Below are 6,331 nucleotides of genomic sequence, written 5' to 3' on the forward strand. Positions count from 1 at the left end.
TTCATTTTTATTATTCTTTTAATTATTATTTATTTTTTGGCTCTTATTCACCACAAACTGGTACATTTCTTCAGGATGACTAACATTCGCGCAATTTCGAATGTCCAGTCACATGCATAGGGGTTTCGTTTCGTAGTCCCACTGTCCTTGTCATATAGAGCCTGTCAACTGTTAATTTCAGTGTCAAAGTTGGTAATCACACATAGTGTCCCATAGAAAGTCCAGTTTGGTGTTTTTTAATAATTTTTATTGAATTAAATCAATTTGTTACTGTTAAAGGATATATCTTTTAATACATAATTTTATTCATAGTTGTAACTTAAAAGAAATAAACTGTCGATTGACTAAAAATTTTGATTGGTTAACCAGATGCCTTTAATCAATCGACTGGTTAATCATATTTGATTTTAAACAGTGTTTGTAAGTTTGAACAAACACACCTAAAATCATTTTATAATAATTCCATATGCTATAAAGAGAAACACATGTTTTTTTTTTTTTTTTTTTTTACAAATATTTTAAATTTAGTTAATTTGGGTAAAATTGCCGAATTCCATGATACCCCTAATTCTGTGATACATTTTTTTCACTGAATGTTACGGGATTGGGTATCCTGCTAGAAAGTTTACAGATGTCTCAAAAGTAGGCGAAAGATGCACTGTTTCGAAAATAATGTCTAGCGCTATGGTCGAATGGCAAAATTTTGACTGATATTCAATTTTAAAAAAATATCGTAGTATTAGGGGTATCACGGAATTAGGCAACTTTATCCTATATCGCAAATAATAATTAAGAAGAGACATCCCACTTCAAATGGAACACATTTTGGGAAAAACCAAATCCACCATTTTTATTCTCGTAATTTTTAAGTGCATTCTACAGGGGAAAATATGAGGCAAACAATGTTTTTTTTGTTAAGCGAGTCATTTTTAAAGTCGTCGCGATTTTTTAAATACTGACAAAAATGATGATATTCAATACACATGATTTGAGTTATTTTCAAATAACTCGACAATTTTTACCACAGGAAATTGAACCTTCGCTCAAATGAAGCCAATTAAATTATCTTTCATTTAGTATCAGTTTACTTTTCTTTAAAACCTAAACCTACCAATTAATTACAAAAAATGTTTAATTTCAATTATGACTCACTATACACCAAGGTTCTGCATCCTTATTATTACCAAACAATCGCCTTTAAATTCTCTACAAATATCAAGAGGTCTCAGGATGGAGAAGCTGCAGGATTTTAAGTAAATAGTTATTTTATCTTACAATGTGGCTGTAGGCTACTTCCATCCATTCCAGCATGCGCTTATCTGATCTCGTTGCATAGTGAGCATCAGCAAGTACCCTTGAAGGACAAAGAGAGGGTGATGTTTGATACACTGTTTCTACCAATAATTTAGTGCGAGATTTTGCGTAAATGGAGCTAGTTTGTATGTGGTGATTCTGTTCTGTTTCTAAAGAAGAAATATTCTTTCATTAAACATTCCAGTTGCGTGTTGTGAACTGCTTTTGGGTAAGCAACTGCCTATATGTAGGCAGTAAGAGTCGAACTACAGTCCAGATGTTGCATGGATACAGGAGGCGGTTACTTAAATGTGATGTCACCATACATCACTGCTTCATTCCATACAAGATAACTCTATCAAAAATAACTCAAAATCGTTCTTTGCTCCTACAGTTTATTGGTTCCTATATTTCTACTTCGTGTGTTGGGTTATGTTCAGGGTTCGAAATGGTCATTTTTCACGAACCGCAACACTATGTGATTTTCGTGGACATGGTACTGTTGATGACGATGGAACTAATGATGCTTGCTATTACCATGAAATATACTATACACATACATCAGTTAATATAAAAATTCGGACATGTCTTCGGAATGTTAATCCTTTCATACAGACTGAAACCATGAACAGTAGTCACTTCATTCAGCCAAGAAAAAAAAAAAATTAACAAAATGCACATATGTTTAATAATTATTTACTTCGACGCGTATATTATTACTGGCGAAAGGAAATGATTTATGACCGGAAACTTTGTTTTGCCAAGTCTTTGAAATGGATACTGAGGTCACAGTTTAAACAATAAGAAATTAGACCCTGCCTAGCAGTGACCTATGACCTTAGTTCAATATGAAGTGATAAAGTGTTGCTGAGTCCCGGTCCCTTCAGTTTCATTAATGCCGCAGTATTATTCAGAACCTTAACGATACTCAATGCAAAATCAAACATCAAAAGATATGCCGCAGGACTATTATAATTATTTGTCTGCTAATGACGGGTACTTGACTGTTCGTCTTTCAACCATATGAAGCCAGGTGTGTAGATCAGTTTACCAACAGAGTTGTTTCCCACTGTGTGCCATAAGAGGTTGGTCTATGCTACACCCGTGATGAACTGAGAAGGTGATGGAGATTGTTGGGATGTTACAAGGGAGCTGGAGCTTCTGGAGAACCCGAGTGGACAGGATTACAAGTCCGTGCTGTAGCTACTGGAGCAGTACCACGAGAGTATTATAAATTAGCTTATATGGATGTTATAATACAATAAAGCAATGCCGACAGTGTCTGTCAGCAGGAGCGAATGCTAGTCACGAAAGTTAGGCTTGCTCTTTTATTCATAGGGGAAGATGGGAGGATATAATAATTCATAATTAATAAAAATAATCAGACCCACATAAATAATTTATTTTATAATTATGAAATCCTTATGAGTCATGGATCATATTTGCTTATCAGATGTAGAAGTTCGATATAATATAACAAACATGGCCAACAAAACAGTTTATTTAGTTTTTTCGACCCTGCCAACCAATGCACATTGTTGTATTGAGCCGCACTGAACGAGTACACATATTCTCTATAATGTCTGTCTTCTCTTGAATAGTCCTTTGGGAAAATGGATTTAATAATAAGGTTTCAATGACACACAGTTCCGAACTCATTGCAATACTTCAAATTAATGTTTAAGAATTAATTACATACAGCAGCTAACATATGCATTCCGCTCATACAATTGAGGCGGTAGCCGGAAAAAGGGCCCATAAGCAAAAGTCATGTTTCGAGAAAACAATGATTGAAAGATTTATTTTTATGTCATTGCGATTTGGATGCACTTTTATCAAGACAATTTTCATACTGTTACAATAATATTTGTCTATAAGTTTTTTGTTAATTAATACATTCCGACTTTAATAGTGTTAATAAAATAATATATTTTATGAACCATTTTATAGGCCCTTTTTCCAGAGAACAAGTTTATTTTATAAAAATACTTTCAATATGATTATATTTTAGCAGAAATTTTAATATCAGTATCGAACGGCGCACATTACAGAGGTTTACAATTTCATAACCAATTTAGTAAAATTATATTTCTTACACAGTTACGACATAAATTGTACCGAATACTTAAGAATCAAGAATATCTATTGAGTACAGATTACAGGTTATTTAATATTAATCTAGAATGGACTCACTCAAAGTGCAGTTTACACTTTAGTGCACATCCTGGATGGACTCACACTCACTTTGAGAATCATCTTCATTGAAGTTTTCTCCCAATGCAACTTTGCTCTCTTCAATGATGTTTGAAATATGTTTTGTACTTCACATTCAGTTTTTCACGAGTCTTTTCTTTGTAATAATCACAGAATAACCCAAACAGAATCTTGATATTTAGGTTTGGGGTAGTGGACAATATTAGATCTTGCAATGTGGAATCGATTGTAGATGGACTGCAGTAAATCCCATTATATTGTTGTTCATTTTATATGGTCTGTTTTTATGAGAACCTCCTTTTTCCTCAAATGTTTCACCTTTTAATATTTTCCCTTGTATTACTCTGTCTTTTGGCAGAAATTTTGAAGAGTCCGAAAATCATTTGACGACACACCTCTTGCTGAACACCACGTCGACACAGAGAATATGTCCATGTATTTTCATGACTTTTTTTTGGGATTTTAAGTTACATTTACGACTAGAAGATTTTTTTGATAACAAGCCTGCCACTGTAGCATCCTGCAATAACTTTGTTAGCCGACTGTAAAATATTTCGAAGAGATCTTCCCGTTCATCAGCAGTGAATTTGGAGAAACATTCCTTCTGGCAGCAGAAATAACTGTTGCAAAAACGTACCTTCAACAATAGCACATACGTAATATGTTTTTTATTAATTTTTCTGCCTTCTCGTTTTAAGTTCATTTTCATGTCCTCTCTCCTCTTTTTTCGTTTATGTTCATTTCATTCCATTTTGAAACAATTCAGATTGCATACAGATCACAACTGCTACACACAACACAATTATACTGCTTCCAGTGCCTGTCTCAAGCTGACTGTGTTGATGTTTGCTGCTTTTCACAACTACGTAAGAGTGCATGGGTTCATTCAATTAGCTACCCTGCCCTCTGTTTACAAGATATTGAAACGAAACTACGTAAGCAAGTAGATTTTAACACGGAGAATCGAATTAAACTTTCTCCCAAAAAAGGGCCTATAGACCCATGGGCCCCTTTTCCGGCTACCGCCTCAATTACATTGCACTCGCAGATCACAGCACATTCCCGCTGTCAATACTGCTCTGTGTAACGTTAAATAGTCGTTGGTGTAGCTCTTGGACCAGAGCTTCAACAACACACAACAGAAGCATGTGCACCTAGGACGGACCAAGGAGGAATGCACTTGCGCGCGCATCATATTCTCGCTATTTCTACGTCTTTCCTGTAGCTCCAAGAAACGAGCAAGCGTTGCGATACTTGCGGTGTGCAACCTGCGGATGGTATTATGCCTATACAGTATTCCAAAAATCAAAATAAATTTTAATGTACGTAACGCCAGTTTGAGAAATACACATTCTACGAAAATATTGGGCTTGCGCAGCAAGCATAGCATGGCCTGAGAAATCGCCCCTGTCTGTCAGTATTTTTAACAATTTAATTCACACTTAATTGAAAAGTGTATCGAAATATAATACGAAATAAAAACGATCTGAAACGAACAAATAGTCATTTCTTACGAAATGGAACACAATGTTATGCTGTGGACAGAACAGAAAGGGTCTTGACATTCAAGAACCAGAATACCATTCTGGTCAATCCGATCCATTTCGAGCACAGATTATGTTGTGAGTGGTGACGCAGCTGCATGTCATCTTATCACGCTTCATAACTAACAATGGTCCGTTTGCCCTGGCTACAAATTACATTCTTTCTTCTCAGACTTACGGGGACACTCAGGCAATTTTCATAACTTTTTTCCTATTGAACCAAATGCAATATAATTTTTAGGGAAAGTAAAATGTACCATATAAAATTTCAGCTGTGTAGGTTGAGCAGGTCCCGAGAAAAAAATAAAATTAAAAAATTTACCCAAATTTGAACCCCACTTTTTGGAACTTAACATGAAGAAAAATAAATCTGTTTTACATATGCTGTAGAGGAAGATATGAAAATTAAAAACAAGCAAGGGTTTTTGAAAATATTTACACCTAAATAAATTATGGAATTTTAAATTTCGGTTTTGGAAAAACGTAAAAATTTACATATTGGAATTGATGCTATTTCGGTATATATTAACATTTTAGAAAATACATCCTTGTTTCTGTAGACAACAATGATTTAAACGAACCGTTGTAACTGCAGTTAGGAGTCTAGCCCTGGCTGGTTCATTCTGTGTGTGTGTGTGTGTGTGTGTGTGTGTGTGTGTGCAGCCTGGTGACCTACCGCATCTGTGTCGCACCAGGAGCATCCAACCCCGGTCGAGTGACTGAAGCCATCCAAGGCCGGGCCCCTTACAGGTATTTATTTCCACCCCAGTAATACTTCGGGTACACAGAGGCCAACCTCCCACGGCTACCCCAGGCGATTATCAACCACCATTCCGAACTTAGCTGGTCACGGGCCTGCGTAAGGAAAGGAAAGGAACGAAATGGTAGATGTACAGCTATCCAATTAAAACCTAAGAGGAATGCAGTAATAGATGTATTACACCCCTCTGGCTACCCCTGCAGAAACGTGGCACCCCTCACTCCGATTTAAGGGTCAAATTACTTTTGGCGGGGTAGCTACCGAATGCTAGGAATATCGCAGACGGCACTTACGATATATATAATAGACAACGGACAGAACGTTCGGGGTAGATGGAAAGTAAATTCCAATGTGGAATTTGCTAAGTGGGGAAAACACCCTCCCTCCAGTCTCGGAATTTGAATCCAAACGTCTCGAACGCGTGTCCGAGACGATAGCGCGTCGATCACCCTACTCGGTAAATAAGTTTACGAAATATTAATTTGTTTCTCCTGTAGGTAACAGCATATTTGAATTTGAA

General features: G+C 36.1%; 1 protein-coding gene across 2 annotated transcripts in view; it reads right to left on the reverse strand.

Annotated features, from left to right (window-relative positions):
• The window catches only part of LOC138704888 (uncharacterized), a 149,110-nt gene that overhangs the window by 72,388 nt on the left and 70,391 nt on the right, over nucleotides 1–6,331 (reverse strand). The window lies entirely within an intron of this gene.

This window comes from Periplaneta americana, chromosome 8 (genome assembly GCF_040183065.1).
Source record: "Periplaneta americana isolate PAMFEO1 chromosome 8, P.americana_PAMFEO1_priV1, whole genome shotgun sequence".
Classification (NCBI taxonomy): domain Eukaryota; kingdom Metazoa; phylum Arthropoda; class Insecta; order Blattodea; family Blattidae; genus Periplaneta; species Periplaneta americana.